This window comes from Anas acuta, chromosome 9 (assembly GCF_963932015.1).
Source record: "Anas acuta chromosome 9, bAnaAcu1.1, whole genome shotgun sequence".
NCBI lineage: Eukaryota > Metazoa > Chordata > Aves > Anseriformes > Anatidae > Anas > Anas acuta.
The window spans coordinates 10460246-10472578 of record NC_088987.1 but is presented as its reverse complement, the minus strand read 5'-3'; the positions used below and the strand labels follow the sequence as shown (position 1 = coordinate 10472578).

At 52.7% G+C, this 12333-nt stretch overlaps 1 pseudogene; it reads left to right on the top strand.

Annotated features, from left to right (window-relative positions):
* Positions 1-4407: 4407 nt before the first annotated feature.
* LOC137861214 (cytoskeleton-associated protein 5 pseudogene) lies at positions 4408-8214 on the top strand (annotated as a pseudogene).
* Positions 8215-12333: the final 4119 nt, after the last annotated feature.

The window sequence follows — 12333 nt, the reverse complement described above, 5'->3', positions numbered from 1 at the left end:
TTTCTACCCACTCCATCATCATTAACGACATTATTAAAAGTGTCAGCTGGGTAGGAGATGGCACTGAGAAAAAGAAACACTTTCCTCAATGGAAGATAAATTCATCGTGCTTTTCCAGAGCCTCTTCTCCTCCCAGCCGAGCTGCTTTCTGTCGTGCAGTCATGGGTGAGCTGGAGGCGTGGGGCACAAATGTCATTTTGATCAGAAATTCATCATTCGGGAGTAAAGGTAGGAAATGTTTCACAGACATCGTATCCGAAGGTGAGAACCGGGGTTGCTGTTCTTTGTGGCTGGTGCAGCTGAGCTGGGTGCAACGTTAACTCACCCCTGGGAGAGAGCAAAGGGGCAGCCCTGGGGGAGCCTCCGGGAAGTGCTGTGGGCAGTGCAAGCAATGCAGATCATTTTGCTGCCCTGAAAGCAGATAGGGTAAGAATAGGACCCCCTTTGAAAGTGTAGATGCAGACCAAGGGGAAAGCACCAGTCCTACATCACGCCTGATTCCTCTGCTGCTGGCTGTCCTCTAAGGAACACATTTTAGGGGACTCAGCAAAGCTGAGATCTCCCCACCCCTGTCCCTTTTCTCCTCTCCTGACTGAGGATCCAGTCAGCTTTCAAAAAGCATCCAATTCTTCAGCGCCGAGACAGCTGTAAGACAGCAGCTATAGGAACAGAGAGGGGGGTGGAGGTGCCGGGGGCTCGAATATTCTTATGCACCGAGTCCATCCTTCACGGGCTATAAATAGAGCGCTCCTCGCCTGAGGTTTTTCCTCTCGGTCACTATGCTCAGGCAGTTCTTTTGAAGGGAGTTTAATCCTGCCAACTGCAGGAGTGAAGCCCGTCACAAGCAGGGATATGGATGATCCACGGGCACAGGCAGGAACCAAGACGAAGTGATTCACATGCTACACCAGCCCGGCGCGGCTGGCGGCACGGCGCGGCGGCTTCTGCGCGGCTTAATGAAGATGTACTGGTGGAGGCAAGTGTGAGTGCCCTCTGCTCGGAGGCAGACAGACAAACCTGCTCCTTCAGGCAGCTCAGGAGCTCCTGGAGGCTGGGGAGGTGGCTCCCAGGGCATCAAACACAGCAGCATCACACGTAATAGCACCACAGCAGCACCTGCAATCCCAGGGACTGGGAGCCATGCAAACACGATGCTGATGGACTTGCCTTGCTGAGCTACGGAGGCTACAAAGACAAAGAAAGATTTATTGCTTCTCTTAGGTGGGAACTATGGGCTAAAGGGATTAAATGGCTGGATGTAATCCCTGCCCATGCATCCACGGCAGTGTGCTGGCTTGGGAAGGCTCATGCCGGGCTGGATGTGGAGTGAGAGCACACGGTGCGGTCAGCTCCATGGGTCTAAGCTGCCAAAGTGGAAAAGAGAGGCTTTGACAGAGGTTTTCCAGTGAGGTTCTCGGCAGCTCAGAGCCGAGACTCCATAGAGGAGCATCCCCTGCATCAGTTTGGGGCAGCCTGGGGGCTGTGATGGTCCCCGCTGGCTGATTCACCTCTCCTCGTGCACTCGGTGGCATGGGCAGACCCAGAGCGATCCCCACCCCAGCAGGTACCTTCAGCTGGTGATTCATGAGGCACTGCAGGGAAACGTCCATGAGGAGCCATGTAAAAGGGCTTGAAACTGCTGTCCAAAGGATTGCTTTTATTGAAAACCAGAAAGGATTGTACGAGGCCTGAGAGCACAGATGCCCCCATGGGAAGCCAGCGATGAGCTGCTCAGCCATCCCCAGCAGCAACCTCTCCAAGTAATGATGCCAGGAAGGGCCATTGGCTCTAGCAAGCAGGCCAGGATCTTCGTTATGTGAAGCCCAAATTGTTAGAAAGGCCAAGTCTTCCTTGGCCCAGAGGGCTCCTTGGTGACAGATAGCTCGAAGCAATCCTAGCTGTGGTGCACGAGGAATGCTTCTGGGATCCAAACTTCATAGCCTGGGGCTGCTCTGGCATCAGTTTGCTCTTTTTGGCTCTGCAGAAATTACAAAGAGCCCAGACCCCTGGGCACAACTGTCCTTCACCCAGAACAGCCTGTAAGAGGGTCCACGGTGTTTTTGTATTTAATCTTCCCCTGTAGCTCCCAGCAAGTGTCACGGCAGACTCATCATTGCTCTGATCTGTGGGCACTGGGAGCATCCCCTATTCCCAGTGCTCTCACCATGGGAATCTTTTCCCCTCCATCCTGCCAAAATCCCAGCACCTCTGGGGAGCACTGGAGCAGCCCCCAGCCCCTGGGTGGGTCAGCACCAGGCAGCTGGAAAGAAGCATTTGCTGCTGTAACCGAGCCCTAATGCTCTGAAAACAAAGCAGCAGGATGCTTATTGACCGGGGTGAGAAACTATACCTAGGCAATAAAAGTTATTATGATAAAGGAACAGGCTGTACTCTCTCTCCTCTGAACACCTTCTGACTCTTTGACAGCTTCTCACCAGAATAATGCAGTAAAATTCACTTACAGTGAGCGTTTTTCTTTCTCCTTTGTTTTATTAGTGAATTATTTGTCGCTTTTGTTAGCACCTAATAGCATATCCAGAAGAATTTTTTGGCCAGATACTGTGAGTACCTCAGCAGTCTGGATCCCAGTCTTGGGAGAGTTATCCTGCAAATGCCTGGCAGAACCCCCAAAATTAACAAGCTCTCTAAAAATATCTCCAAGTGCAGTTTTTCTCCTATGTACAGTACACATGGCACTTTGTGCCATGACCTGATATTTCCAGCACCATCCAGCAAAGAAACCCACCAGGGTGGAACCCAAACCCACTCAATTAACAAAACGAGGCTTCACAAAGGTCCACGGTATTTCTTATAGAGAGATGCCCTGAGAAAGCATGAAATGATGCACTCAGAGCCAGGCTTTGCTCACTGCTGGGGCAGAGGGAGAGGGACTTGGTTCTGCTCACCCCCCAGAGCATCGCTGCTGCTGCTCCCTGCTGCCTGCATCCCGATCCCTCGCAGCTGCAGGCAGGCTGCCGTGCTCTGCTGGTGGGAGGAAATGCTCCAGCCTCCAGCCCCGACAAAGCTGGCCCCAGAGGGATGCTCCTGGCCCTCCCGTGCCCGTCCCTCAGCACTTGTTAGGCTCTGTTCCCCCAGCACAGAGCAGAGTTGGTGAATGCCTCCCGAATATTTGCTCCCTTGCGCAGCTCTGGGTTTTGCCTTCAAGGAAAATCTGTCCCTCCAGCTGGAGGCTTAGGGAAGAAAAGGATCCTCCTGGAAATCAGCTGTTGCATTTGCAAGGCTTTTTGGGGAAACCTCGCTGCCACCTCTTTCCTTCCCTATTTTACTTCTAGTGCTCGTTGTGGTGTGTGATCCTTCCCAGAGGCTCCAACATGGGACTTCTGTCCCTGCTGCTCTGCTCCCCACACCAGCCTCTTCCCCAGGGGTTGCAATGTTGGGGGACCCCCTGAGGAGCACCAGCCCACGAGTGGGGTGCACTGCAGCCAGCAGAGAGAGCCAAAGAGCACGGATTGTCCTGTTCGTGGTCTGTGCATCCCTGTCCGTGAGGGCAGACGCTCTGCACAGGTCTCCTCTGCACCAGGGGCTGTCCGAGCAGTGGAGCTGGATGCAGGGCTCCTGCAAAAAAGAAGGAGCTTTCCCTGTAGGATCCTCACCTTCCTTTGAGGACGCAGGCAGTGCTGCTGCACTGCCAGAGATTTTTGCCCACGGCTGAGTGCCTGTTTTTCATTTCTACAGGGCATTTCTCATGCAAAAGGTGTCAACTTGTAACAGGCTGGAAGAAAGTTAAATAGCATAAAAGCGAACTGTGCTATCTCCATTTAAAAACGGTGGGTTTTGTTCTAAAGAAAACCTTTAAAAAAATTGGCTCAGTGAAAATCTTCTCTCCCCTGGCAATTTTGTTGTTGTTCAGCATCCCAAACTACTCCTTACTCACTCAGCTGCCAGCCTCCCAGTCTCAGCAGGAGCCGTGTGGGCAGAGGGAGGAAGGGTTATGTCCAGTTACAGGCTCAGGGGACCAGACGGCTGTGGTGGCACGATGCGTGGCTGTCCCTGCCTCTAGACTACATCTTCCACAGCCCGAATAAACCACCCCTGGGGGCAACAAGGGCTGGAGGTGATGCTGCCTGTGCTGATGCCTTTGCCCAGGGGCTCAGACCCACCTGTAGGAATGTGACAGTGGTGGCACTGGGACCCCACCATAGTGCTGTGGCTCCCCGTGGGTGGCTCCGACCTCACAATGGCCAGCACTCATGGCAGGCGGCTCGTGGGCTCCATGCACCCTGCCAGGAGGGGCCCAAAAGTGCCGCCGTAACATCTGCACCTCTCCATTGGCAAGGACACCCCGCACCGCCCTCTTGCTCCTCGTTTAGGGTGCTTGGAAGGAAACCTGGCCAGCCCTGGAAGGACAGAGCCCAACAGCAGATGTGAAGGGTGGGCTCGAGCAAGATGTGTGAACCAGAGCTCTCGGAGGAAGAGTGCAAGGAAAAGGTGGCAGCCATGTTCCCCGAAACCTGCATTCAGCACTTGGAAAGCAACGATTGGAAAGAACGGATTTCCAGCATAGAGACCCTGCAGAAGGCTATCAGGGAGATGAAGAAAAGCGAGATACCGTGCCAAGCCCTGGTGAGACTGCTGTCACGGGGGTGCAAGGAGACAAAGCTCCAGGTGATGCAGAAGAAACTCCACACAATCACTCTGCTAGCCCAGGAAGGGGACTTCTCCAGGACGTCTGCTCAAATTGTCCTGGAAAGTGTGGTGGAAATGGTGGGAGACGTGCTGTGCAGCAACAGTGCCCAAGGAGCCTTGACAGCTATAGCAGAGGCATGCTCATTGCCGTGGACAGCACAGACAGCTGTGGCACTGGCTTTCTCACAGAGTAATTCCAGGATCCAGACCAAGATCTTGGACTGGCTATCAAAGGCAATCCTGGAATTTGGCTTTGCTGGCATGGAGGCCAAGACACTGATAAATACCCTGAGGATTGCTCTCGCTGTTGCTCAGCCCAGCGTGCAGAGATCGGCCATCACTTTGCTGGGGGTTATTTACCTGTACGTGGGAGACCCGCTCAGAGAGCTGATGGAGAGCGAGAAGCTGCCCCTTCTCCCCCAGATAGATGCTGAGCTGAAGAAGGTGCACGGGAAGGTCCCACCAGCTCCCAGCCGTGCCAACCCCAAACCAGGCCCGGGTGATAAGACCCAGGAGGATCACAGAAGGACAGGAGCCACAGACATTAGTGACAGAATCACACCACAGCTGCTGGCCAAGCTGCAGGAGAAGGATTGGAGCATCCAGAAGGATGGCCTGGAAGAGGTCACCTGCATCCTTCAGGATGCCAAACACATCCAGCCAAACATAGGAGAGCTCCCAACAGCCCTGAGGGCTTGTCTCCACCACCCGAACCCCAGCCTGGTACAGACGGCCCTGAGGGTCCTCCAGCACCTCTCCACAGCCATGGGCTCCAACATCGCACAGCACATGAAGGACTTGGGCCTTCCCCTCATCGCTCTGCTCAGGGACTGCAAGAGCAGCATGAGAGCGGCCGCCCTGGCTGCCGTGAATGCCTGGGCTGCACAGCTCGACATATCCCAGTGGTTTGGTGGGCAGGAAATTTCAGGAGAGCTGGGAGAAGCGATGGCCTTCCAGAAGCAGGAGCTGGCACAGTGGCTGGCTGAAGAGCTGCCCACCCTGCGGTCAGCTCCCTCGGGCCTGCTCCGCTGCGTGCCGCTGCTCTTCTCCTGCCTACAGGACAGCAACGGGGAGGTGTTCGCAGCCTCACAGGCAGCCCTGCCCTTCTTCATCATGCACCTGGGCTTTGAGAAGATGGCTGAGGCCACCAGCGAGCTGAAGGCGGGTGCAAGGGACCACGTACTGGCGATCCTGGAGAATGCCAACGCCAGCCTGTCAGCACAACCCGCTGCTTCTGTCGAGTCGCTGTCTGGGCACCCTACAGACAACGCCACTGCCACTTTGCCCTCTGTTCCAACCACACCACCTGCAACAACAACCTTCTCTTCACAATCATCAGCTGAAGAGTCAGCACCCAAACCCGTCAGAGAGCAGAAGCAGGGTCCCAAGGAGCCCATGCCAGGAGAGGAAGGCGTGAAAGACGTGGGTGCAGCCAAGGGGAAAGCACAGGCAAAGCCCACGCTGAAGGATGAGGACAACACCATACCCATCTTCATTGTTGTCCCCAGGGGGAAAGAGCAAAGACTGAGGGACGAGAAAAGCAGGAAAGTGCTGCAGTGGAACTTCACTGCTCCCAACAAAAGGTACATCGAGCAGCTGAAGGCCCAGATGAGCAGCTGCGTGTCCAGGAGCTTCCAGGTGGAACTGTTCCACCCCAGCTTCCTGCACCAAATCAAAGCCTTGGCCGTGATGATCAGGCACCTGGAGACAGAGAAGGAAGGAGTCATCAGCTGCCTGGACCTGATCCTGAAATGGCTTTCCCTGCGTTTCTTTGACTCCAACACGTGGGTGCTTATCAAGAGCCTGGAGTACCTCAACCTGCTGCTGACTTTGCTGATCCAAGAAAAGTACCAGCTGATGGAGAATGAGGCCCTTTCCTTCCTTCCATACCTCGTCCTGAAGATAGGGGAGCCAAGGAAAGTCATTTGTAAATTAGTGCACACTGTCCTGAAGGGCACGTGCCTGGTGTACCCAGCTAAGAAGGTGTTCAGCTTCCTCATGGAAGGCATCAAGGTCCAGAACACCAAGCAGCAGGCAGGATGCCTGGTGGAGATGGGTCATCTACTTGAGGAGTACAGCCTGGAGGTGTGTGAGCCCAGCCCTGGCAAAGCCTTGAAGAAGATAGCTGCCTTCCTCGGAGACAAAGACAGAGCTATTCATAACGCTGCGCTAAACATCATGGTCACAGCTTGCAAAACCCATGGGGAAATTGTGCTCAGAATCGTTGGGGATCTCCCTGAAGAATATATGCGGGTGCTGGGACAAACTGCAGAGCAGGAACCTGGCAGGCCACGAGTGTCTCCGGCAAAACATCTTTGTGAAAAGCCTCAACAGGAGTCAAACACCGGCTGTGAAGACGTCTGCCAGCAGGCAGGAGGTGCACCCTCAAAGCCAGAGCCCACCAGCCCTGAAGGAGGAAATCTGAATAAGGCGGCTGAGGCTCCTCAGTCTCTGCCTCCACATACAGGACAGCACGAGTGCAGGCTGGTCTCCAGAAAATACAGGCACTTAAATCTGAGGGACATCATTCATCTAGAAACGATCCCTGAATTCCAGACCTTGCCCTCCTCCTCAGACACCGAAAACACGTGTCATAACATCACCCCTGCTATTAATTCCCTTATTTGTGGCGTCAGAAATAGCGATGCTGACACCAGCATTCAGGCGGTGGAAGAAATTGAGAATATCCTGAGGCAGAAGAACAAAGCAGAAGCCATGGCTGGGCATGTTAATGAGTTCCTTGTAGCCAGCTTCCAACCATTCAAGTTGATCCAAAAGCAGAAGGAATCTGATGAGAAATGTGGGAAGGACCAAATCATCCTGCGATGCAAAGGCGTCATCCAGGCCATGTTGTTTCTCTTCCAGGAGAAGAACCTGGCTCAGGAGGCCTCGATGGAGGTGCTGAAGGATGTAATGCACAACCTCCTTACCTTAATGCTGGAATTCCTGGAGGGGGACCGAGAGGAAGATCGGAAGCTCATACAGTCCATTAATGTCCTCATGAGAAGGGTCTTAGAAAAATCTGACCAGACGGGGATCTTCTGTGCCTTGCTCAAGCTGCTCCAAGGCAGCCTGAGTGCCGAGGGCAGCCCAGATAAGTTTTCTGACCTGTTGGCCAAATGTCTCTGGAGGACTACACGTCTTCTCCCACACACCATCAACACCATTGACCTGGACCAAATCCTGCTGGATGTCAACACCCTCCTGAAGTCAATCCCAAAGGAGAAACTGAGGCAGTGCACGAACGAGCTCCCCCTGCGGACCCTGAAAACTCTGCTGCACACTTTGTGCAAGCTGAAAGGGGCGAGGATCCTGGACCACCTCACCCTGATCGAGGATGCAGCTGGCTCCGAGGTGGAAGCTTACCTCCGAAAGACGGTCAGTCCTGCTGGGGCAAATAAAACAGCTGTAGGGGCAGGGGGAGAGGTCCCCTGGGCAGCTGGCAGGGTTGCAAAGCACGAAACAGGCCATGCTTTAGGGAGCGTCTTCCAGAATATTTGTTCCTAGGAGAGTTTGAGGGAGGGTCTGGAGGAATTGTAGGAATGTAAGAAAAAATGTTTTAAGTGAAAGTTGGAGTCTTTCACGGTAAACCTCTCCCTCTTCTTGCAGAGCTATTTGAATAAAAACCTGGCTGTCATCAGAGCAGAGCAAAACACCAGAGAACATCTTCCTCCACCCCCCCTGGACATGTCCCCAGAGGCAGAAGCAGCTCCCCATGGATCAGCAGAGATCCCAGGAGCTGCTCATCCATCCTGCAGCCTGGAAAACCTGCCACCCACAGCTGGCTCCTCACCGAGGGGCCCGTGTCACGCTTCTCCCTCCGTTCCAGGGCTGCAGAGCAGCGGGGTCCCTGAGGGCACGAAGAAACAACAGCAGAAATAGGAGCGGGCCCTGAAGCCAAGGTGGGTGTTCAGCCACCAGTCCCAGAGCTAAGCTGGCACTCTTCTAAGCACCCATCAACGGGGCAGGTGGTGTGAATCGTATAACCAATAAAGAAGCAACTCTAGCATGGATGCCAGGAGAGGTATCTGGAATCTGGCTCCCCGGGCTTGCGAAGCCCAGGATCTGGTCTGGGTTTCTGGTTGATGTCTCTGTTGCTGTTTTTTGGAAGCAGGGAAGTGCTGTAGGACTTGCCTGTTTGCAGAGCTCAGTGTTCATAGCAAAACCGAGTCTGGGAGAGAGGTCTCAGGGCAAAACAGGGCACAGAACCAGTCGGGATGCTGACCCTAGCTGGACAACCTCCACGAGGGGGTCCACAGCAGCCCCTGACCCGCAGACACTGTGAGTGATAAGAGATAACTGCAGCAGCAGAGGCACCCAGAGGCCTATAGGAGCAAGTGGTCTCTTGCATATTCGCAGCACTTACCCATCAGTACACCCTCCAGCAGCAACCAGAAGTGCCCTGAACATCAGGACAATGATCTACAAGGTATTCATGCTTGCCTCTCCTTGCCCCTGACAGACAGCAGCGTGCAACGGGGTATTGAGGTCCAGCATGGGCTTAGGTGCTCATCTGGGGTTTCCCCAACAGTTGCATTGCTTCAGGTGGTGCTAAGGAAGAGAGCAAGGACTGCAAATGTGCTTTGTTCAACAGCTCTGGGCAGGAGGTACTTCCAGCACAGGTAGCACAGCATGCCAGGAAATCTTACCTTCTGCTAGGGAAATTTTACATTTTTAGACAGTCCTTTGAAGACAGAGGAGCATGATCCTTCTGGGGACATAATGCTTAAAGGATGGGTCCTACCACACAGGATGAAACCTCAGGATCCTGGGATGCTTCTGCCAGCACCACGGGTTTGTCAGGTTTTCCTGAAGGACAATTCAATCCTTCCCCATCCCACCTCCCTGCCAGCCAGCCCTCCAGCCCACCAGCCTCCTCCACAGCCCTGGGGAAGAGCAAATAGCAGAAGAGCTCTTGGGTCAGGAGGCAAGAAGAAGGAGAGCTGTGACGAGCTCGGGAGGGAGAGCTGACCCATACCTTTTGCTCTTTCCTGGTTCGGGTCAGACTCCCTCTTCCATTTGCTGGAACCGTGACCAAACTGCAGGCTGGGGAGGTAGCAGGGTCAGGGAGATCAATGCATTATAAATAAATGCAGCATAAACAAATCAATCAGAGAGATAAAAACATTGGACAGAGCCACGCTAATTAAAAATATAATAATCCAGATAGCGGACATTTATTTAAAATGGTGCAATTACAGCTTTTAATCATCTTGGTTTAAATTAACAGCAGCAGTGAAGCGGCTGTGCAAACGTGTTCCCTATAATGAACTGATATTAGAAAGCCAGCTCGGTGATCTCTCCCTCTCAGGCTAATTCTCCCTCCTCTCGTTGTAAAATAACCTTTTGATGTCGTTTTCTTGTAGAGTCTTGAAGATGAAGACACAGTATCAGAGCTAAATTAAATCCCCTTCACATATTTCTCTCCTTTCAAGCTGTAAAAATTGCTGGTATCAGTCATTCAGTCTCTAGTGCTGACGCAACCACACTTGAGGAGAACATCTGGGGGCCCCAAGAGTCATTATAGGGAAAATAAAATCCTATATTACAATCAGTCAGCAATTAAAAGGCAGGATGCAAGGGGGCCAATCCTGCAAGATGCTGAGCTGGCTTGGTGGGGAAATCAAATGGTCGGTTTGTGACCCTCCGGGGCTCTTTTCTTTGAGTGGACTGGGAGGAGGCTAGAAAGTTCCTTAATCTGCCCCTGCCCAGCACAAATGATCTGGGAAGCAGCTCGTGTTAATTCAGGTCGGTGCTGGTGCAGAGGTCACAGGTTTAGCACCTGCTCACGGCCGCGTGGTTCAGCCTCAGCCTGGCAGGTCCCAGCCAGGCTCACATTCAGACAGGGAGGTCGTGGTGACCACTGCATGGCTGCAGGGTGATGCCCCCACGGGAAGAGGGGCTCGATGCAGGTATTTTTAAGTCAGAGATGTAAAAGCTGTGTGCCCAGTGTGGTTCTGACTTAGTGGTGTGATGCCCTGGGCAATCGTCATGTTTTTCCCCCAACATGCACACCTACTTCTGCCTTATAAAGCATCTTTCCTACAGAAGAGCCCAATGTCCACCAGCCAAGATGCCAAGAATTGCCCAGTGCACTGATGGAAGTGAGCGGATTCACAGACATGGGCAAGCAAACTGTTGAAGGCAAAACCATCCAGGCACTGAACTGAGCTTGAACCAGCAGCCAAGGAGAGATAGATATCCACTGGCTGCAGAGGAGCCAGGGCAGAAAGAGCCCCAGAAGTTCCTAGGTTTGGGGAACACGAGATATCGGTCATGCTGGTGACAGCACGGTGCTGGCCCTGCTCATGGTATCAGGATGCTTCACATCTCCTCAGGATGCAAGGAAAGGGACAGGGAGAAAAAAATTGGGGGAAAAAAAAGTCATTTTGGAATTGTGGGAAGATGTGTGTGTGACATGAGAGAGCTCCTGCACACGTGTGCATGCCCACGGACACATCTCTGCCCGCGTAAGCCACGGCTCCTCCCGGAGCTGCTCACCCACCCTGGGTTTGGGCCGCTGTCACCAGGCACAATTACCGAGCTCACAATTAAAATCAGGAGCCCTTTGCAAAGGAGATTTCGTCTCCCTAATTAGCACCAAACCCTCCTCGTTTTCCTGTTTACCCAAAGGGTGTGCAAACATACAGCGAGAGAGCAAGTGAGAGTCACGCAGCCCTCGCTGCCGCAGCGGGCAATGCAATTACCTGGCCTGCACATTAGGATTAATAAATATTAACTTTACTCGTGTTTTTACTGTCCACCTAAGATGGAAACAATGAGCTTTGCCGCTTAATCAAATTAGAGCTATAAAATGATTTCCCTTTTAGAAGGTTCATTTCTGTTTCGCTGGCAATTAATGCTGATGATTTGAGTCCCATCTTTAAAACATTTTGAAATACGGAAAATGGCAGAAATGCCACAGTGCATTAACAGAGCCATAATACACATCAGGTAATAAAGCATGAAGAGCCTGTTTACTTGGAGTACTCTAATTATTTGAGAGCTTTTTTTTTTTTTTTTTTAATAATAAAAAACAGCAAAGCCAACATGTGAAAACTTTTATTTCATTTGAATTAATTTTTGAAAACAAACGGGAAAAAAAAAAAAAAAAACTTTTGAAGTGTTGCTTTGAAATTCCCTGCAGACAGGCCAGGCCCTAAGCAGACACAGAGGAGCAAATTCCCCTTTCTGCTTTTTTTTTGCTTTTTTCTTGCTTTTTTCTTGCTTTTCTCACTTTGGGGTGTGCAGGGCCCAGGGCTGAGGGGCTGGAGCACTACACAGCCGTGCCAGCACCTTCTCAAAGCATCAGCACACCATCCCATAGGGCACCCTCACCCTTGTCACTGCCTGGTCTGGGAGACCTGAAAACCCCTCACACCTCCAGCACAACCGTGGAAATGTCCTCAGCTGTAGCTTGTCTGAGGCTCAGCTCTCTGATGAGGCAGACTGCAGATCCCAAAGCATCATCACCTCTGTGGGACGAGCGGGGTTTAATTCCTTCTCTTTGCAAAACAGCCCAGCAGAAGCAGAGCAACTGAGGCAGAATGCGACTTCTGGAGGCCTCCAGCTCTGCACAAAGGGGACAGCTTCCAAGCTGTGTCACACGCTTGTCCAGCTGAGGTTTGAGCATCTCCAAAGGCAGAGATTCCCCCATCACCCTGCCCCTGTCCTGGGGCTGAGCCT